General features: G+C 39.2%; 1 protein-coding gene across 2 annotated transcripts in view; it reads left to right on the forward strand.

The window, feature by feature from the left end:
* CHSY3 (chondroitin sulfate synthase 3) overlaps positions 1-23,493 on the forward strand; it is a 169,592-nt gene that overhangs the window by 8,626 nt on the left and 137,473 nt on the right. The gene's annotated exons all lie outside the window — the stretch shown is intronic.

Genomic DNA, 23,493 nt, shown 5'->3' on the forward strand with positions numbered 1-23,493 from the left:
GCTGACTAATTGTTAGAGGTGGGAAATTGGGGAGTGAAGGGAACGGGATGGAATAGCCTGGAAAACGTTATGGATGCTTGTCTGAAATTTATACAGGAGCACTTCACACTGCAATGTATTACACTTATCATGACGTTCTATTACACCATGATATATGACAGTATAGTATAGGTATGTAATGTAGGTATAATAACATGGTGTTGGAATTGGGTACTGCACAGATCTCCAATCAACAAATTGTAAGCATTATAGCATTTTGGCAAGTAAGTGATTTATTAATAAATAATAATTTATTTAAAATAGTTTTGTGCAACTTGCCATGCAAGCGTATCCAGTCAGTGTATAACAACAACAACAAAATTAAAATTGCAGAACAACCAGATGTCAGACTTTAAACCATAATAGCAGGCATCATAAGCCCAGCAAAGCCAGGGAAAACAAGGAAGTCTTAAGCGTGCCTCAGAACTATTGATGCATGCTTTAAAATTCATTGTTTTCAATGAAGTTACCATTATTGTTTGGTTAGGATGACAGTGCCAGTTTGCTTACACTCAAGTGTTATGTTCTTTACCCACTCATGCAATCTGACCTCAACTTTGCACTTTATATGAAGGCATACATACTACTGAACACTAGTTTAGCCAAGGGGGTCACAGGCTTAATGAAGCTATAGTAATACATCTGACTCTGATTTTAATGTTGCCATTTAATAATAATAATAATAATAATAATAATATTTAATTTGTTTGTCGCCTATCTGGCAAATAGCCACTCTAGGCGACGTACATTAAAATGAGATAAAGTACAACAATAACAGTGCAGTCATATTAATAACAATAAATAAAAATACTGGACAGTCATCAATACATATAAAAACAATTATATTACCAGCATACGATAGATGACAAGATCAAGGAGATTTACCCTTCCCAAAGACCTCAAAGGCCTGTTGGAATAGCCACGTCTTCAGGGCCTTGCGGAATACCTCTAGGGAAGGGGCATGTCGAAGGTCACATGGGAGGGAGTTCCAGAGAGTGGGGGCCACCACAGAAAAGGTTCTCTCCCTAGTACCCACCAACCTAACTATTTTGGTTGGCGGGATTGAGAGAAGGCCTTGTGTGGCTGATCTAGTTGGGCGGCATAGTTGATGGCGGTGGAGGCGCTCTTTCAGATAAGCTGGGCCGAAACCGTACAGGGTTTTAAAGGTTAAAACCAACACCTTGAATCGGGCCCGGAAAACAACCGGTAGCCAGTGTAGATCAAATAATACTGGCGTAATGTGGTCCCGGCGGCGGCTGTTGGTAAGTAAGCGCGCCGCTGCATTCTGTACAAGTTGTAGTTTCCGGGTCGTTTTCAAGGGTAACCCCACGTAGAGCGCATTACAGTAGTCCAGACGAGAGGTGACCAGGGCATGTACCACGAGTGGAAGCTGTTGAACAGGGAGGTAGGGTTGCAGCCTACGTATAAGGTGTAATTGATACCAAGCTGCCCGGCTCACAGCCGAAATTTGAGCCTCCATGGACAGCTTGGAATCAAGAACAACCCCGAGGCTGCGGACCTGGTCCTGTAGGGGCAACCTCACCCCATCAAACACCAGGTCAACATCTCCTAACCCTCCCTTGTCTCCCACAAGTAGTACCTCGGTCTTATCAGGGTTCAACTTCAACCTGTTCCTGCCCATCCATCCACTCACGGATTCCAGGCACTTGGACATGGTCTCCACAGCCCTCTCCGGTGAAGACTTGAATGAGAGATAGAGCTGAGTGTCATCCGCATATTGGTGACACTGCAGCCCAAATCTCCTGATGATCTCTCCCAGCGGCTTTACATAGATGTTAAATAGCATGGGAGAGAGGATAGCTGCCCCATTCTTCATAATACTTATGTCCTGCACTGACCATGTTCAATTGGAAACTAGTTGTAATAGCTTCTGTAAGTCCTTGTGTAAAACTGACCTGGGAACTGGGGGGCAGGGTCATGAACCAGCCAATCAGTGCTTTATACAGCTGGATTTCACTGATAGTCTCTAAAATTTTACTGGAGAAAGATGGGTCTGAATTAAATGTGGCTACAGTGATTTCTAACCATTGTTCTATTAATGTTATTCCTGTCTCTACCCTGAATTGTAAATCCTTGTGTTTAGTCCATACTCTTAAAGACCTGTATTTTTTTTTTAACAGAAAGCACTGGAGACAGCACTTTGACTACAAATCACTTTCTGTGGAGCTGATTGTCGGGGCTTAGGCTGTGCAGGGCTCTTTTTAAGCCCCAATGAGCAGCTGATTGTTGGTGTTTGCAGAGAGCCTTGCACTGAGCTTTGAAGTTTTGGCAATCAGCCTATAGTTGGGGCCTCAAAGTGCTCTGCAAAGGATTTTGTAAGCATTGATGATCAGTTGCTCAGTGGTGCCTACAAACCCTTTTTTGGCCCTGCTGCAACTTACCTGCCCTAAACTTGATATCATCAGGTGTAGGACAGATGGATGTGGCTTGGCCAAAATGGCCTGCCATACCAAATGAGGAGAACTGATGGACCTAATTAGATGCGCAGGCCAGAAGTACTTCACCCCCGGATTAAATGCTGAACTGAATTATTATGTAGTTAATTTAATTAGTGCAAAATCATCATGTCTTTACTATTGTAATAAACTTGTGTTAATGGACTAAAAGTATGTAATAGGCTATTTGTAAGATTGATTGCAGTACAATACAAATACAGTACATTGGAGAACTAAAGAATGATTCCCATGAACATCTTTAGGTGATGAGGTATGGCTGAGTGAATACCATTTGAGGACACCCCTTTTGTGTACATGACAAAATAGTTGCATAACTGCTTTACCTCAAGCTCGTTTCCTTTCTTCCCACATGTAGCCACACTCTGTGGTGATACCAATCAACCCAGTTTCCAGTTTATTATGGTGAGGTGAGCCAATTTCCAGTTTACTGTGGTGACAGTTGGTATGTCTCTTTCATATACCCAAAGCAGAAAAACAAGTTGTGCTTTCTGTATCCACAGCTCATCATCTGAAAACAGTTGTGAAAATCAATCCCAAGCCTGAAATCCTTTGCATGCTTATTTGATACATGTTTTGTCAAAATTAAATGGAAACATCTGAGTAAATGTGGTCAGGATTAAGATGTTAATCCCCTAGTTTTTCAACAAGGTGACATGCCTAGATTTTGCAAAGTGTCTGTGGATGACATAAAGAGTTTTATATTTTTTATTATGCATATGATCTATGTTGTTGTGCTGGTAGTTTAATATTAAAATGTGCTTGCCCTTGTGTCACTATCTCATTAAGTAGGGAAAAAATCAATTTAAATAGGCCAGTGAAAGAGGTTGTGTGCCATGAAAGGCAAAACACAGGAGAGAAATTGGATTTACACATTATACAGCAAGCTTCAGGCAAAGGTGCCCTGTTCTTTTGAAAAAAATATATTTTATATGTAAATCCTATGCAGTTGCTCTAAATATCTACATTCTATCAATGTTTTAAACACAGTATAATATATTAAATATAATAGATAAATATAAAACACCTTTATAATGATTTCTGTGAAACTCCATAATTGAGGCTGTGCCCTTTGGGAAGAAAATATTAATTATAGGAGTTTATCGAGGCACTAATCAAGGATCTGTTGTGAACTTTAAAGTAAATGATGTGTTATTGCTTGATCCAAAACATTTACTTGTGTGTTAATATTTCAGCCTGCAGTTCCAGAAACAACTCATTGAATACAGTAGGGTTAACTTGTGAATAAACACACATCTTAAAATATGAAGGGGTTTGGCTACTTGGGATGTATATGGAAAGCTCTGAGCACTGTGGAACTCTGTTTATGATTGAGCATTTTGTATTGGATACTCATTATGCATCACAGACAGGAAGAAACAGAGATTTGTATGTTGGGTCAACTGTAAGGGTGAGCCAAATATTCATTGTCAAATGTTTCTTGCTTGAAAATGTGACTGGTGGGGGAGCAGGAATGTTCCCTACAAATGTCTTTCTCTTTTGTGATAGTTCACTGTTTCTTTTCATTGTTTCTTCACAATTTCTTTAGTGACATTTCCCCCCTCGAAATGAGATTCTTAGTTTCCTAGGTATAAATCGTGATGTTACCTTGTTAGTCAGATTTGGCCTGGTAATAATGTCAGCGAGAGTAAACCAAGCCAGTTCAGAGTGAAGGCAGCTTTGTTAGCACCTCTTGTCCTGTACTTAGTTTGTAGTCTTGGGCAAATCACTTGCCTTTATCTAGTCTAGTATTCTGATTGCAACTGTTTCTGAGTAGCTTATGAGCAGGGCATCAGCGCTGCAGGGTCCCCATGTTTGTCTCCGTGGTGTGTGTGTGAGTATGTGTGAAAGATAGAGATGAGGAATGTGCAATTACATGAGCTCTGTCTGCATAAAGGTGAAAGAAAAAAAATTAGAAGGCTTTGTGTGTATTTGCATTTCCCAGGCTTTGCTGTAATATTCTCAAATTGTAAAATGGGTAAATGTTTTCTAGAAAGTCTTAATATATGCTTACTTTCTGGCCCAGATAATGCTTAAGATGTGTGACTTGAACTTTAGTTTGTGACTTGGCTTTCTTGAAGTATTTGCCTAGATAATAAATTCTAACTAAGCTGCTTTGGGATGTGTTTGAGAGTGGAAAAGCAGTGTGTTTATGTGTGTTTGTGCAGGAAGAGGGTGCTACATACTGTACTTCTGCTTTTCCATTCTAAATTGCCCTCACCCATGCAGGATTTCAGGTATGTGTGTGTCTCTGGGTGTGTGCACATGTACACGCTGGTTGGGCTGGCTGTGGAAGCTATTTGCAGGGGGAAAATATAACCTCCTTAATCCTGCTGCTTTCCGCTCTCAACGTCTCCTTCCTGAAGTGGATCTTCTAGTATTAAAAGGGCCCTTATGCATAGTCGGTACTTTACATCTGTAAGACATTTAATAGTGGGAAAGCTGGCTTGAAGGGAACTCAGTGGCTCAGTTATAACATCTCAATGTACTCCATCGAGAATTATGGTCTGTGTTTTGGTGAAGTGTCTGAATTGACAGACCATGGTTTGTGATTGGTCTGTAAACCAGAATCCGAAAACATGGTTGGTACACGTGTGATGTCTGAATTGACAAATCATAGCTACAGCATTGATCTGTCTTGATTAACTGTTACTGTGGCATGGAATTTATTTATGAACCTGACTGCTAATTTTCATTTTCATTTTCTCTGCAAAGAGAAACATCTTGTTTAGGGAAAGGTTATTCTCTGTAAATATTGGGTTAACGAAATTGGCTCATTTTGACATTGACAAGTTGCTATTACTTCTAATTTCCTGGATCTTTTCTAAGTCACGCAGCATGACTACACAAATACTTTACAGTGCTAGTGCCACTGGACTTTGTATCCTTGAAGTAAAAATACATAACTATGGGCTGCCCCTACATCTTGTTAAATCATAGTTTAGCATTATGTAAACAACCTGCAGTGAGCCTCAGGCTCACCAGCTCCCTCAGGTGTGAAGAGGAATTATGCAGCTTTCACTTCCATCTTGGATTGATTGTAGCTAGATATGACATTTGAATTTGTACAGACTGATTAGTCTTAACTATGGCTTACTGAAACAAGACACCTTCGGACTGTATTCTATGAAGCTAGTTTGTTTCAACATACTATAGTTAACACTGACCGGGTCAGACTTTAAACTGCAATTTATCTAGAATGGAATCAGAAGCTTCCAATCACCTTACAGCCACACTGGCAAGGGAGTGTGAACCCAAGGCTTGCTGCTGCTCATTCACATAAAGCTAAACCTTGGTTAAGTTCTGTGTCTCATTGTAGCTGTAGTGAAAAAAATAATTGCATGTATAGAAATGTTGTCCTATAGCTTATAAAACTTTCTGTGATCCCCCCCCGCTATTTATTTTTTCTCTAATAGTTTGGTTTTGCATATGTTAAATAATGATTTGCTTATAAATATATTGGCTTTTCTGGTTGGCGTATGGGGTATGATAAATTAGCTACATAATATATTAGCTGAATATCTTGCACTATTAGGCAAGCTGATGCTTGCTAGCTAAATGTATGGCTATTGAACTAATAAAGTTGTTAATGATCAAGAACTCATTTTTATGCCTGTTAGCTACTTACAGAGCAATAGGCTAACAAACACGGAGCCAAACATTGCTCTGGTGTCTATACATCTCTTGTTCATGTAAACACTATCTTAAGATAACAATTTGGTATACTTGTGTTCAGAAAAGAGTATGTAAAAAGGTGGAGAAGTCTGAGGGATGAAGGGTGGATGGTTTTTGGGTCCAGAAAATTGGCAGTTATCCTGCTTTGAAGTGGGTTGCACTCCCCCAGAAAGAACAGGTATGCATTTTAGGGGTACTGTTTGATCCAGCATTGTCAGTTAAGGCCCATATGGGCAAAATGGCCCAGAGTGCTTTTCCCCCAGTTTCAGCTAGTTTACCAGCTGTGACTGTTCCTGTAAAAAAATAGCCTAATGATTATCCATGCTTTGGTAACCTGCTACTGTATTACTATAATGCATAATATGTGTGGCTGCCCTTAAAGGCTGTCTGGAAGCTTAAGTTAGCTTAACTTAGCTCGGAGGGTGGCAACAAGGGAGAGGGCCTTCTCATTGGTGGCCCCCAAATTATGGAATGACCTTAATGACGAGGTGCGCCTGGCGCCAACACTGTTATCTTTTTTGGCGCCAGGTCAAGACTTTCCTATTCTCCTAGGCATTTTAGCATGTGTTTTAAATTGTTTTTATGTTTTAAATTTTAAAATTGCGTTTTAAATTGTTTTTAAAATATGTGTTTTAAATTGCATATTTGTTTTAATGTTTTTGATTGCTGTAAACCGCCCCAAGAGCTTCGGCTATGGGGTGGTATACAAGTGTAATAAATAAATAAATAAACTTGGTAGCTAGAATTTTGATGAGCATAGACAGATTTGTTCATTTTATGCTCATTTTGAAAGATTTCCATCAGTTACCTATTTGCTTCCAAGCACAATCTAAGGCAGTGTTTCTCAACCGGTGTGCCTCCAGATGTTGTTGGACCACAGTTCCCATCTTTCCTGACCACTGGCAATGCTGGTTGAGGCTGATGGGAGTTGTGGTCCAACAACATCTGGAGGCACGCTGGTTGAGAAACACTGATCTAAGGTGCTGGTGCTCACCTTTTGAATCCTTAAATGTCTTGGGATCCAAATACTTGTAGGAAAGCCTCTTCCCATTGTAGCCTTCTTTAGTGGATGTTTCCACAAAAGAGAGGGTCTTTTCTACAGTGGCAGCCTGAATTTGTAATACCCTTCCTAAGGAGGCATGCCTGCTGCTATCACTTGTTGGCAAATAGGAATGTCTTCACCTGGCTTTTTGTTTGCAGAGACATTTTAGCTGATTTTTGGAACTATGCTCTATTCTGTTTAGTTTTTTGTGCATGTACTTTGTCTTGTATTTTGTTGTTGGTTTCAAATTGTAATTATGTGTGTGTGAATTAATTTTATTCACACTTTTGCACACCACTCTGGAATCTCTTGATTAAAGGCATTTAATAAATATTTAAATAAATGCAGTTAAAATGGTGTTGGTGGTTAGCTGAATTAATCCCCATCCCAAAGGGCTGGTCTTATAGCATGTATTTCCTACCTTTTTCTTATATCCACCTTTTTTTTTAGAGCAGGATAGGGAACCTTTGGCACTCCAGGTATTGGCAGACTGTAGCTTTCATCATCCCTGACCATTGGCCATACTAGCTGGGGCTGATTGAGTCCAACAACATCTGGAAGGCCTCAGGATTCCCCTTCCTGCTCTAGACCATTGCTATGTCCTTTTACTGAACATAATGTTGCCAGGGGAGATGGAATGATATTTCTACTGCTCTCAAACATTTTAGGTTTTTATTAAATGCTATAGGACAATTCATGCCAAATTATGATTTGGTGATTGAGAGTGCCTCTTTATACTCCTGCAATTTAAAATCACATTGAGGTGGGTGTGCACACTGTGGTTGGGTGCAAAGCATTAACCATAGTTTACCTATTCAGATGTCATGGCAAAATATGATTCATGAAAATAAGGAAAAGAAGGAGGAAGCTTTCATGACAAAGGGAAAGAGGGAAAGATGTTCAAATCTTTCCTCAAATAAGAGTAGTGAGAAGGTGAGTAATCTTTAAATCACTCGTTGGGTTTTGGGAAGAAAATCCTAGTCAAGAATATGTAGTGATTAATTAAACTGTCAATAGTGTTTTCCTTTTATATGCCAAGGAGCTTTAAATTCACTTCTGTTGGGCAGGAACAGTGGCAGCTGCCTGTGCTTATAACGTAAAATTGGTAACTTGAGAGAATGTTTCAGGTCTACTTCTCCATCAAGAGATGTTATAGCAAGGTAATCCTTTTTTTAAAAATGGCCTCCATCTATAGATTGGACGTGCACTTCATATTATATGCTAATTTCATTTTTTATTTATTGTGTTGTTTTATTAGTAGCTCCAAGCTCCCACTGGGATGAATGGTGTGGTATAAGTTGAAGAAATAAATAAATGTTTTGATCGTGATTTGTGCAATCTGTTCACATTCTCTTCTCTGCAGGAGGTTAGTGATGGAATGATTTTGTTTTCAACATAATCTCTAAATGTATTTAACTTTTTAACTATAGAGTGCCCTTTGTAGCGAAGAGTGACTTCACTTCCCTCAGCCCCAGCTAGCATGGCCAGTGGTGAGGAGTTGTTGTTTGAAACATCTGGAGGTCAGCACATTGGCCACCCCTGGTTAAGAGTCTCAAGATGTTAAGTCTTAGTTCACACATCTTAAGAACTATGTTTCTGGATCAATGTGAGTCTAGACTTCTGTTTCAAACAACAACTGTTAAGACAGAGGAAAGGGGAGAGTGGCTGAATATGCACCACACATTTAAAGCACATTATTTCCTCCCTAAGAACCTGGGAACTGTAAAGTTTACCCCTCACAGAACTACAATTCTCAGCATCTTTAATAAGCTATGGTTCTTGTGCGTGGGGGATACTTTGATTTAAATACATGGTATATACGCAGCCAGTGTGTCCTGGGTCAGCGTCATGTGCAAGTTATTAATTATTGTACTTATTTATACACTGCCATCATCCTAAGGAGCTTGGACTGATGTACATGGAGTTTCTAGGGAAGTCTTCCTTCTGGGAACTACCAAGCCTAGATTTGCTCAGATTTATGCAGGAATGCAATACATGTTTTCATAACAAAACACATTTGGTTGGTGCTCACAATTAATCTTTCCTAGACCAAGAGATCCTAATATAAGATCACCTTTCCATTTCTTAAGTGCAGTGCCATTTAAATTATATTTACCTGGAAGTAAGGCCTATGGAGACTTAAGTAATTGTACTTATAATTGCAATCTCGGCCTCACTCTCTACCTCTGACTTGGGTTAAAATGAGGTAGTATATTTTTTTTAAAAAGCTCTAAAATGGATTTTTTTAGCTCCTGAACAAGAAAAAATAGTCCAAATCTCTGATGTGTACACTTTCAGTGGAAGCTTTGGGTTTGATTCATTGATTCATTTGTCCACATAGGATTGCACAATATTTTAGAAGTAAGTGATGGGGCTTAAATGAAACATGTTAGTTATTTCAGAAGCCACATTTACAGTGCAATTCTACCCCTCTTCCCATAGTGATGGTGTGGAAGATGGTAGGATGGTGCAGTGTCCTTTCTGCCAATGGAAAGGAACATCACTAGTGTGGGATGGCTCTGCCATTGTGGAGGCCCTAGTTTTATCCTGGCAGGCAAGAATGATCTACTACTGGTCATTCTTCCACAGGTGGTAGGCAGTAGCCCTAAAATGGGGCATTTTGGGAGGTGGGGTGCCAGTAGCTTTGGATCCAAAGTTCCACAGATTTCCCCAATCCTTTTACCCCTCAGTTGCACCAGCCTGGAGTTGGCACAGTGAAAAAGTAGTAAAACCCCCCACTTTCTGTCCTGACCAGTGTGAACAGCAGGGATTCAGATGTGGTGATCTACTGCTCTGCTTCATTCACCCCACTGGTTCTAGATGCTGGTTAGGATTGCTTTCGTCTTGGATCTGGACAGCAAAAATGTGGTCTTAGCATGTTAGAGTGTTGGCTATAGATGGGATATTTTAAAACAAATAAGCACAGCTCAACTATGGAAATGAATGCAGGTTAAAATGCTAGCTGGGGACTGCTACTGCCAAGTACTGGCCAAGTTTAGATGATCTTTCCCAGCTTCAGCTAGTTCCCAGAAAGAACCTGTCCCCTTTTTGATATTAGACTATTAGGGCCTCTTTTCTTTGACACTTGAGGCTTAAATAACCATGATGGTGGCTCCCTATCTTATAAATGGTGAAATCCTTTCAGACACATACATGAGCAATATTGCGATAATAATTATACTAGAATAGATCCATGCTGTTTGATTTCAAGCAAGCTGAAGTAGTTTGGACCTGTTGCTAGTTACAGATTACGAGTCCTGGAGCATAGCTAGATGTTTTTGTGTAATCAGAGTAACTACCAGTGTAAACTTTCCTAGCACAAAGTAACTTTATTAGATTCTTTTAAGTAATGCATCTGAACTGGCTTTATTACCCTGTTTTCTTAAGTGCCATTTGTTGGAATATGTGGTTCAACTCCAACTTGTGGGTTGAGGCTGCATGGGGTTAAGAGGCGTAGCTAGAGAGGGGACCTCCTGATTGCTAGGCTGATACCTATCCTTTGATCTCCTACTGTCTCTCCCTTCCTGCTAGCTAGACTGATATGCATAGGATATTTACCACATCTCCTTCCCTCTTTCCTTCTTCTTTTTTCTATTGAGAGGGAGAGCAGACATATTCTCTTTGCCTCTCCCTCTCCTCCAAGCATGAAGGCAAACACTAGGCTTAGTGTTTGCATCTCCAACTTAGCTAGTTAGCTAGATTTAGAACTCTTTCCTATCAAGTATGTATTTCCAGAATAAAGTAGTTATTTCTTATTTTAAAGCTTAAAGTCTCTGTCTGACTAATTTGCAGGGAAGGTGTAATCTTTAGCAAAGATTCAAACACACATAAAGGCTCACTCAGTCTCTCCATTCCCAATTTTGCCACTCTGCGACACTACTAAGGCAGAGTTCCCCCATTGGGATGTATCTGTTTTTATCTGATTCACAACTGTTTTCTACCACCCATTAACAGAATTATCTGGGCTGTGTACCCAGAACGTTTAAAACCATAAAATATAAGATGCTGCATGCACATAAAATCAGAAACAAACAAATGCTTCAGAAAAAAACATCAGAATAACACCAAGGTAAAACCAGCAACAGAGAAAATGGTTGTGCCAAAAATCTATAAAACACTATACCATATTTTTAATACTGGAAAGCCTGGGAAAATAAACAGGTCTTCACTTGGCACTGAGAAGACCATAACCTAGGCACCAGGCAAGCTTCTCTGTGGAAGACATTCCAAAACTAGAGTGCCACCACTGAAAAGGCCCTTTTCTTAGCAGCCATGTGACTCCATTTGTTGGGTGTACCTGGAGAAGGACCTTTGAAAATTATTTTGAGGTCTGCGTTAGGTATTTATGGGTAGATGGATACTGTGATGCCAAAAGGTTTTTTGTCATTCCCAAAGACCACACAAAATTTGTTCATTTAATTTTTTTCATAAAATAATACTTTAATTAACTACTCTTGGGGGTTTCCTGGTGTGATTCTGTGATTCTGAAGGTTTTTGTGACCCCACCAAGACCTCAAAAATATTTCTTTTTTTTTTTAAAAAAAATACCCTTGGCCAAACCCACCTTTGCAGCCTTCTTCCTGCAAAAAGTTAGCCACCCCTGCTTTAAAAGTTAATACCAGTACTTGGACTTATGCACAGAAATAGAGTGGATACCAGTGCTGATGGCAAAGCACTGGTAGAAAGTGATCATTTCCAGCAGTTCCAATAAGCAATGGAGGATAAGTTTATCAGTGCTACTAGCCATGATGGCTACGCTGTGTCTACACAGTCAGAGGCAGCATGCTCTTGAATACCAGTTGCTGGAAACCAGAGGAGGGGAGAGTGCTGTTGTATGCAAGCCTTGTTTGTGGGCTTCCCATAGGCATCTGGTTGGCCACTGTGAGAAGAGGATTCTTAGCTAGATGGGCCATTGGCCTGATCCAGTAGGCCCTTATGTTCTTATCACAAAGTTTGGAGAACTGTGAATTTTAAAGGATAGCTGTGTTTCATTTCCCATATTGTTCAGAAAGTACAAATTAGTTGGTACAGAATAAAATCCTAACTGAATTTATCCTCCAGCCCAGTTAGTACTACCCTGACTCAAGGAAGAATGTACAACCCAGCCAGACATTCCCTCTCTGTTAAATATAATAATCTAAGATAAGTGTCAGGCAGACAGGTGATTGGCTCATCCTGTCCAAGCACATTGTTCACATCCTAAACCCAGTAAAACAGGACCAGATAGTGTTATGAATACCTCAACTAATGGAACTGCATTAGTACAGTGTTTCCCAAACCTTTTTCACCACGGACCACCTGAAAATTACTGAGGGTCTTGGCAGGCCAGTTAATGATTTTTCTGCTGTAGCAATTGTAATGTGCTGTGCTAGACACTGTATGAAAATACAATATAAGAAATAAAAGAAGCAATAAAATACAATTAAAATCAATATGAATATTTAATGTGGACCCACCACGGACCACCTGAATTAATCTTGAGGACTGCTGGTGGTCTGTGGACCACAGTTTGGGAACCCCTGGCTTAGTATAAGCCAGACAGTAAGCACTGACGCAAGCTTGCAAGGGGAGCAGGGAACGAGTGAAGGAGATGTGGTCAGCCTTTGCTGAGCCTCAACACTCATTCCTGATTTCCATGATTTCTGAAGCTGGGAAAGATTGTCTGAACTTGGCCAGTGCTTAGTAGTATCAGTCCACAGTCAGAATTTTAACCAGCATTCATTTCCATAATTGGGTTGTGTGGGGCGGTAAGAGAAGAAGAAAGGGGTATGAACTCTTTTTTAATCTCGAATTCATTTAATAGCTCTGTTTATATTTTATTGTCCCAGATACTAATAATTTATTATTTATTTATTTATTTTTAAAACTTATATACCGCCCAACTAGCAATAGCTCTCTGGGCGGTGAACATAGATACAATAAAATACAATATAATACAAAACATCAGTCTAAAATCAAATTTCACAGTCTATAAACAGCAAAGGCTAAAATCAAATTACAAACATTACAATCATTAACAAAAAATTAAAATGCCTCGGAGTGGTGCCGAAAGGATGAAAGGATAATAAGAGTTTTGATATCAGTGTAGGAGAAAATGAGGATGTTGCGTTGTCTTCCTGGGCTCCTATATCTTATCTGCCTTCCTTTATGGAAATTCTGACTTTCATCACTTTCCTCCCTGCCTCCGAAAAAAATGATGGCTGGCAATTTCACAGTGGAAAAGGATCTGTATGAAAGAGATGAAAAATGTTCTGTACCTTGCATGCTAATTTCAGCTTGTTGGGAAAGGTCACTTTGTTTGCCAAACAACTTTGTGGTGGTGTACCAGAAATGTATATTGGATGGTGTTACCACTTGCTCAACTAGGAAAACTTAATCTTAAGTTTACCTTGCCACGTGTGATAGTTAGATCTTCATTTACAGAAAGCTCACATTACTGTGAAAGTGTGATTGAGGGTGACGGGTGTGAGTCCCAGACAGAGGCAAGAGTGGTGGGTGGAAACACTGGACTGAAGCAATTCCAGGTATTTGGAGCAGGACCAAAGATGATGGGATTGAAAATGGAAACAAAGGGAAAAGAAGACGAAGTACCTTAAAGTTGCAGTGGCATGGAGATGAGGCAACAGAAACTTACTGACTTCATGCTAAATCATCAGTCTTAACCAGAGGTAGCCAACCTGGCACCCCCAGATGTTTTTGGACTCCCATCATCCCTGACCATTGTAGTTCTGGCTACTCCTCATCTTAACTAATTATTTCTTGAAACAAGCCAAACCATAATGAAGCTGGCTTATTTCAATGAACCATAGTTAATATTAACTGCATCTTATGCTTCAGGTGACACACTGAACTGTGGCCAATCTAAAATCGGAGGAATGCTTGTAATCTCACAGCCATGTTGGACCCATTGTTGCTTTTTCTCATAACTTTAAACCATCCAAATGTAGCCACTATCAAGTTTATAAGTTTGCTCTATAACAGGTTGTTAATGTCCCCTCCAGATGTTTTGGCCTACAACTCCTATCAACCCTGACGTTTGGCCATGCTGGCTGATTTATTTATTATTTCAATTTATATACCGCCCTTAGCAGAATAGCTCTCAGGGCGGTGAACAAACAAGATAAAATACAATATATCATAGTAAAAAATCACAAAAACATGTACAAACAAACAACAGAAAGCACAACAAAAACGAAATACAACACAAATTAAGAAGGATACATGTTAAGTAGAAAGATTAAGAAAATTAAAAGATTAATCATGGGAGCTGTAGTCTCGTCAGAGAGCATTGCTATTGACTATTCCTGCTGTAGAGCATGTGAGCCTCTATCATCTTGTCTCTTGTCTGGGTTGGAAAAATATGGGTGAAGAGATAAGGCAGTAAAACATTTTACTAAAATCGCTGCAAGATAAGAAAAGTAAAAACAGCAATGCTGTGGTTAGGTTGAGAGTGACCTTTTAGTCTAGCTTGTTGTTGCTGAAGTGTAATTCTTGTTCAGGCTATAGTACTCAAAATTTTACATTAGCCTCATGCGAAATGTTGAAATAGCAGGGTGTTCGCTATATTATTTATTTATTTATTGCACTTGTATACCGCTCCATAGCCAAAGCTCTCTGGGCAGTTTACAGCAACCAGAAACATTAAAACAAATATACAATTTAAAACACATATTTTAAAAACAATTTAAAACACAATTTAAAAATTTAAAACAATTTAAAACACATGCTAAAATGCCTGGGAGAAGAGGAAAGTCTTGACCTGGCGCTGAAAAGATAACAGTGTTGGCGCCAGGTGCACCTCGTCAGACAGATCATTCCATAATTTGGGGGCCACCCCTGAGAAGGCCCTCTCCCTTGTTGCCAGACTCCCAGCTTCCCTCAGAGTAGGCACCCGGAGGAGGGCCTTTGATCTTGAACGTAGTCTACTGGTGGGTTTGTATCAGGAGAGGTGTTCCATCAGGTATTGTGGTCCCAAGCCGTGTAAGGCTTTATAGGTCAAAACCAGCACCTTGAATCAAGCTCGGAAACATACAGGCAGCCAATGCAAGCGGGCCAGAATGGGTTTTATATGTTTGGACTGTCTGGTCCCTGTTACCAATCTTGCCACTGCATTTTGCACAAGCTGCAGTTTCTGAACCATCTTCAAAGGCAGCCCCATGTAGAGTGCATTGCAGTAATCTAATTTGGAGGTTACCAGAGCATGGACAATTGAAGCCAGGTTATCCCTGTCCAGATAGGGATGTAGTTGGGCCACCAACCGAAGTTGGTAGAAGGCACCCCGTGCCACCGAGGCTACTTGAGCCTCAAGTGACAGAAATGGTTCTAGGAGAACCCCAAAGCTACGAACCTGCTCCTTCAGGGGGAGTGCAACCCCATCCAGGACAGGTTGGACATCCACCATCTGGTCAGAAGAACCACCCACTAGCAGCATCTCAGTCTTGTCTGGATTGAGACTCATGGTTAATATCTTTGTTAGGTGTTAGAATGGTGCCTTATTGTTTTAATTATTATTTATCATTTTAAGGAATATAGTATTCTACTGTATCACTTATCATAACCTGCTTTCATTATTGAAAGTATTGACATTGCATTATTTTAGAAAAGTAAGATGTAAATATGAAATAAATCCCCTCACCATCTTAATTTAGTTTAACCTTTTCTCTGTAAACTGTCTGCTCAGAATGGAAAAGTGTCTGGTGGGAAAGGGTTGAGCACCTTGAGGAAACAGATTGGGAAAACAATTTTGAGTGGAAGTATTGCTGGCAGGAAAAGATTTAAACATTTTATCAGCAACCTTGAAGGTAATCAGGTAATCTACTCCAGGGGCTTCTTTTCATTTAAAAAGCATACATGCTAAGGATAAAGTTATAAACACATACTGCGTGTAATATCTAATTTGGCCATGATTCTATGTAAAACTAATATTTAAAAATTAGGGATGCCTCACTCTTTACTCAGCAATATGGTGGGTACATTGGTGCTTGACTGCTATAGCAAGCATACAGAGTGCGAGACATAATCCTAAACAGTTGGAGATATACAGCAGATACTCCTAGGGAAGCCATTATTTATTTATTTATTATTTGATTTATATCCTGCCTTTCTTCCCAGCAGGAGCCCAGGGTGGCAATTTGCTGTGGCTTCTCTCCTGGCACATGGCTTTCTCCTGGAACATGTTCACTCTATGACTGGAGATGCATGCCTCCCTTTACAGGAGCAAACACCAAGAAGATAATGGTGATATGTGCAAAGCTTGAAACAGCTCTCAGTGTTTTAAGTAGTTGTGTACTAGGGCATGCAGCATCAGCTCACTTTCATTGAAAAACATCTCCTTGGTGTGTACTGTATATTAATACACTCACTTGCACAAAGGTGCTAAAATGTTCACCTTTGCCAGTTATAATTTGAGAGGCATCAGAATCAAGAAATATTATGACAACATACTCTTTATAAACCAAGGGTAGGTCAGTGCCCCTGTTTCAAAGCAGCACATAATATGATCTTGTGTCTTCATTTTTATTTGTTTATTTACAGGTTTCAACAAATGCTAGTCTCTTGATTTGTGTACTTTGCCAAAAACAACACATTTACTATGCGTTTATGGGGAGTGAAGAAAATCAGATTTTTTAAAAAATGAAATACTTATAGTTATACATAGAACTGTTGACAGTAGTACATGGTGCTTTCTAGTATGAATATTAAATGAAATACTGGCAGAAATAGCTGGTAGGTGTAGTCAGAAAAATTCAGATGCAAAACATGTTATACATATTACTGTAACATGCAAAGCCTTTTTCTCTTGATTCTTAAAGGAACATTGCTTTTGTTTATTGCTTCTTTGAGTTAGTGAAGAGGACTACTAACAACTCAAGACAGTGTTACATTCCTAGACAATGTATGTGTGTGTGAGAGAGATTTACACCAGACATTGCAAAATGTGTACAAAGTACAAACATAAATACAACTAAACATATAAAATTGCCAAATTAAATTAAAAATTAAAGATAATGCAAAACTGATTGAGGGCCTTATTTTAATGGCAGCCACTTGAAATTTGGCAAGCTTTCCTGTCATCAGTTTATCTTTGTCCACAGGGAGAAAATTCACATAATAATCAGCTGAACACCCTGGATGGGATGATAATAATGGGGCGATTAACTTTTAACACAAATCTCTGTGAAAAGAGCAAAACAGCAGTATATGAGACAGTGTTTCAGTATTCCTCTCTCCATGTGAATATACATGATTTTTGTAATGGAGTTCTTTTAGAATGATCCACAAGTATTGCTGAAAGCAACACATTCAGTTGCATGCTTAAGAAAGCTCTTCTCTATTTTTGTTCATTTGACAGAGCTCTTCTATATTTTAGAATAGTTAGATCCTGGAAATAAAATGCCATCATACGTGAATGATATGCCAGATGTGCAATTTGTAGGATCAACTTTGCATAGCCTGCCTGCTTTCAAAGTCTTATTATTTATTTATTATTTTATTTATACCCGCCCTTCCTTCCAGCAGGAGCCCAGGATGAGATCAATAAACAGACCCAGTTGTGCTCTATGGACAGAATCTGGGAGAATGTTTTCTAAGTTTCTATTAATAAGCTAGGATGTAAAGCGTGATGCTATTATGTCATGTGGTTTAGTGTGGTTTAAAACAGACTGTTACAATAGGACTTGTGAGGTTTCCAGGGGAACCCTGGATTGTAACCAGTGTCCTAAAATGATGGCTGCAATAATGCATAGTTTTGAGAACATACATGCTTGCTGCTTGCTCCTTTGGGGTGCTGTCTCTCAAGACAGCTGAAGTTCCTGGTAAGTGCTGCAAGGACTGGGACCCCCTGCCTGACCCTGTCTCCAGAAAGAGGCTGCAGTTAATCTTGCAGCCTCTTGCATCAGCTGCTGGCTGGGTCAGGAGGCATAAAAGCCCAGCTGTCCTTGGGCAGTGGGTCTGCTGTTGGCGGGGTTGCCACCGAAGGGGGTTGCCCCTTGGGGATCCCCTTAGGGAGTCCCAAGAGTGAGGGCAGTACCCCCCTTCTATTACCTTCCTTTTTTGTTTGTTTTAATTTTCTGTTAAACCAATCTAGAGGAGTTTGGTGGTGGGGAGGGCGTGTGGTGCATGTGTAGTTCCTGCACAGGGTGAGAGCCTGTGCAGTGAACTGAATGGTAGGAGAAAGTCGCCAGATGCATTCAGAGTGAGAGTCTGTAACTGGCAGAAGGCTGGCCCTCCCTGGGTGTGAGACAGGACAGGTAGTAGATGGGCCCTGTGTGAAAAAGTTTGAATGGGTGTGACTGTTCCCAATTCTCGCAGAGGCCTTCTGGGGTAATTGGCTCCGGCAGGCTTTGTTGGTGGGCTTGTGTTGGGTCCATATCAGCAGTTTAGGAGGAGTCTTAGTACGGAGGAACATGGGTGATGCCACCCCAATTTCAGTGATCATGGGCAGAGGGAAATATAGCCATGGGGATGTGGTGAATTACCTTAGAAGACGAGGGCAAGGCTATCTGCGCCTTGTTCCTTGCTGCCGCTCCTCTCATGGATGGGTTCCGCGTTGCTCATCTGCTGTGCCCACTGGCCTGTGTGTGTTGTTGTATAATGCCAGATTGGTACACAATAAGACCACTGTCATCCATGATTTGATTGTGTTTTTTTTTTGTAATAATTTTTATTATTCAAATTTTTATAAAACAAACACAACAAAATCAAACAACAAAAACAATACAACAAAAATAAAAAGAAAAAAAAACTTGACTTCCGATTTGTTACAGATCAGCTATAGGTACATAATATATATCAAACTTGACCCCTAAAACATACAAAGTTCACTTTTTTCCATAGTCTATCTTGATTAATCGTCAAATCCCATTATCATTTCATTTTTTTCTTTCAACAAAAAGTCCAAAAGAGGCTTCCATTCCTTAAGAAATGTATCTATCGTTTTTTCTCTGAGAAGGCATGTCAATTTGTCCATCTCGACTAAGTCCATTAATTTCAATAGCCATTCTTCCATTGTTGGTACTGATTCCATTTTCCACTTTTGTGCATATAATAATCTTGCTGCTGTAATCATATATAATATTATTCTTCCATATTTCTTTTCTTTTTGTTTACCCATAAAGCCCAATAAAAAATTCTGGCTTTGACTGAATATTTATCTTCAAAACTTTTTGCATCATCCTACCTATCTGTGCCCAGAATAATTTTGCCTGTTTACACGACCACCACATATGGTAAAAAGATCCTTCTTGTTGTTTACATTTCCAACATACATTAGAAACATTACTATACATTTTTGACAACTTTTCTGGTGTCATATACCAACGATACATCATTTTATAAAAATTTTCTTTAAGTTTATAACATAATGTAAATTTCAAACCTTTTTTCCACATATTTTCCCATTGATCCATTTGTATATTATAACCAAAATTTTTTGCCCACTTGACCATACACTCTTTTACTTGTTCTTCTTCCATATCCATTTTCAATAAAAATGTATACATTTTTGCAATTATACATTCATCATTTGTACACAAATCTACTTCAAAATCAGATTTATTTATTTCAAACCCATACATTTTTTATCCATTTTGTATCTTTCTAACAATTGTAAATAGGCAAACCATTGTGAACTATATCCTTTATTAATTGTTCTCTCTCTTTCATTATATATTCTCCATGCACATTTTCTAATAATTCTTGGTAAGTTAACCATTTCTCTTTTCCAGCCATTTCTCTTCTATAAAATGCTTCTTGACTTGAAACACATAGTGGTATTTTCGAAAAAAACCTTGTTTTGTATTTATTCCATATTTTCAACAAAGGACGTCTTATAAAATGATTGTTAAAATCCACATTAACTTTTACTTTATCATACCATAGATATCCATGCCATCCCCACTTCAGGTTATGACCCTCCAAATCCAATAATCTTTTGTTCCTCAATACAATCCATTCTTTTATCCAAACTAGGCAACAAGCAGCAAAGTAGAGTCTCAAATTTGGTAATCCCAATCCTCCTCTTTCTTTGGCATCTTGTAGTAATTTAAATTTAATTCTTGGTTTTTTCCCCTGCCAAACAAATTTAGAAATATCTTTTTGCCATTGTTTAAAAGGTAAATCAGAGGATATGACAGGTATTGTTTGAAATAGAAACATCATTCTCGGCAATACATTCATTTTTATTACAGATATTCTACCCATTAATGACAACTGTAATTTGTCCCATTTTAACAGATCTTTCTTAATCTCTGACCATAATTTTTCATAATTGTTATGAAACAACTTTGAATTTTTATTTGTCATAATAATACCTAAATATTTCACCTTTTCTTCTATTTTAAAATCTATCTTCTCCATCAACTCTTTTTGATTCCTTAAAGATAAGTTTTTCACCAACATCTTTGTTTTTTGGTTATTAATCTTAAATCCTGCTAATGATCCAAATTCTTCTAATTTATCCATCAATATTTTGATTCCTTCCAAGGGATTTTCTAGTACAATTATCAAGTCGTCAGCAAATGCTCTCAGTTTATATTCCTCTTTTTTTATCTTTATTCCCGAAATCCTTTTGTCTTGTCTTGTGCCCTTTTGTATTTCACATGAGTCCGTTAAATCCCCATTGATAATTATCTGTGCCTTCTGTGATGTATAAATCGATGTGATCCATTTTATAAAATTTTCTCCAAAGTCCATTTGCTCTAAAACCTTAAACATAAATTTCCAATTCAAGTTATCGAATGCTTTCTCAGCATCCAGAAAAATCAAGGCTGCTTGTATGTCATTTCGTTGTTCAAGATATTCCAACACATTCAAAACATTCCTGACGTTATCACGTAATTGTCTTTTAGGTAAAAATCCCACTTGATCTTCCTGAATAAATTGTTGCAGTATTATTTTCATTCTTTCGGCCAAAATCGTTGTAAAAATTTTATAATCATTATTCAATAAAGATATTGGTCGATAATTTTTTGTTTTAGTTAGATCCTGCTCTTCTTTAGGTATTAATGTTATATTGGCATTTTTCCAACTATCCAGTATCTTCCCTTCTTGCAAAATAGAGTTCATTGTGTACTGTAAAGGTAATAGCAGTTCCTCCTCCAGGCATTTGTAATACATTGCTGATAGTCCATCCAGTCCTGGCGCCTTTCCTAATTTAATTTTACTTATAGCCTCAGATATTTCTCTTGACGTAATAGGACCATTAATAACTTGTTTCTGAAAATCTGTAATTTTAGGCAAATTCTGTTTAGATATATATTCTTCTATTTTTTCAGAGGGAATTTCCTGACACTTGTACAAAGTTGAATAATATTGATGAAAAACCCTTTGGATTTTTACATTGTCTGTCAACATCTCATCTCCTTCTTGTATCTTTAAAATAAGATTTTTTTGTCGTTCTTTTCTTAATTTATATGCTAACAATTTCCCTGGTTTATTTGCAAATTCAAAAGTCCTTTGTTTAGCAAAGTTTAATTTCCTTTCAATTTCTCTAACTGTCAACATTGACACTTGTTTCTGTAACATTTTAATTTGATTTACAGTAGAAGCTTTAGTTAGATTCTTTTTCAATTCTTCCTCTTTTTGTTTTATTTCTTCCAAGATTAATTGCATTTTCTGTTGTTTCTTCTTTTTTTAATTCAGAATTACATTTAATAAAATATCCCCTCATAAATGCTTTACTTGTATCCCAAACAATATTTTCACTTAGACTTTCTGAGAAAAATAGACTTTCTGAGAAAAATATTAAAGAGACACAGGGCAAATTGTCGAAGATTTGTTTTGAATTGATGGAAAATTTGGAATTGGTGGATGCTTGGAGACATATAAATAATAATGCAAAGGAATTTACCTACTTTTCAGAAAGGCATAAAACATTTTCGAGGATTGATATGATTTGGATGTCTAAAAGTTTAGTGAAAGATATTTCCAAGATGGATGTATTACCAAAAACTTTTTCGGATCACAATCCAGTGATATTGACTTTAAAAAAAAAAAAATCTTGGATTTAGATGGAGATTAAATGAATCTTTATTACAGAATGATAAAATAGTGCAGGAATGTAAGAAGAAATTAAAAGAGTTTTTTGAACACAATTTACATAAAGGGATAAGTGAAAATATTGTTTGGGATCCATGATTTGATTGTGGATGAAGGTGCCGATTTGGTGTGCATGACTGAAACCTGGGTGGGTGAGCTGGGAGGAGTTGATCTGACCCAGCTTTGCCCACCTGGATACTCAGTGGAACACCAGCACAGGCTACAGGGATGGGGGGGCGGGGGAGGAGTTGCTGTGGTCTACAGAACTTCCATCTCTGTCACCAGGAAACCACTCTGTCTTGGAGCTGGCTGTGAGGGCCTGCACCTGGTGTTGGGCCGAGGAGACAGTAAACTAGGGTTGCTGCTGGTGTACCATCCACCCTGCTGCCCAGCAGCTTCTCTGACTGAGCTGGCGGAGGCTGTCTCGGCTGTGGTGTTGGAGGAGCCCAGAACAATAGTGCTGGGTGACTTCAATGTCTATGCTGAGGCTGCCTCTGGTGTTCCGGCTTGGGACTTCATGGCCTCCATGATGACCATGAGGTTGTCTCAAGTTGTCACTGGCCCGACGCATAGGGCAGGACACACCCTTGACTTGGTTTTTGCTCCAGATGGAGGAAGGGGTGGTCTGGAGATAGGGGTGGTGGTGGATGTCACCCCATTGTCATGGTCAGATCATTTCCTGGTAAAGTTCAGACTTATGGCTCCGATCCTTCCCTGCAGGGGTGGTGGACAGATTAAGATGGTCCGTCCCCGGAACCTAATGGAATCCACTGGATTCCTGAATGCCCTGGGAGAGTTCCCAGTAGATAGAGCAGGCGACTCTGTTGAAGCCCTTGTCACACCGTGGAACAGTGAGGCATGTCGGGCTCGACACGGTTGCCCCCGCGCGCCCTCTCCAGCATTGTGAAGCCCGGTCTGCACCTTGGTACACCAGTGAGCTAAGGGCAATGAAACAGTCTGGATGATGGCTAGAGCACAAGTGGCGAAAGACGTGCTGTGAGGCTGATTGGGCACGAGTAAAACATCATGACTGTGCCTATTGTGTGGTGGTGAGGGCGGCGAAGAAGGCCCACTTCTCTGCCTCGATCGCATCCTCAAGTAGCCGTCCGGTGGAGCTTTTCTTTTATTGTCATGAGTCTGTTGACATCAACTCCAGGAAATGGAGTTTTAGACCCTTCAGAGGCCCACTGTGAATTGTTTGCTAGGCACTTTAAGGATAAAGTTGCT

The sequence above is a fragment of the Rhineura floridana genome, chromosome 1, assembly GCF_030035675.1.
Source record: "Rhineura floridana isolate rRhiFlo1 chromosome 1, rRhiFlo1.hap2, whole genome shotgun sequence".
NCBI lineage: Eukaryota > Metazoa > Chordata > Lepidosauria > Squamata > Rhineuridae > Rhineura > Rhineura floridana.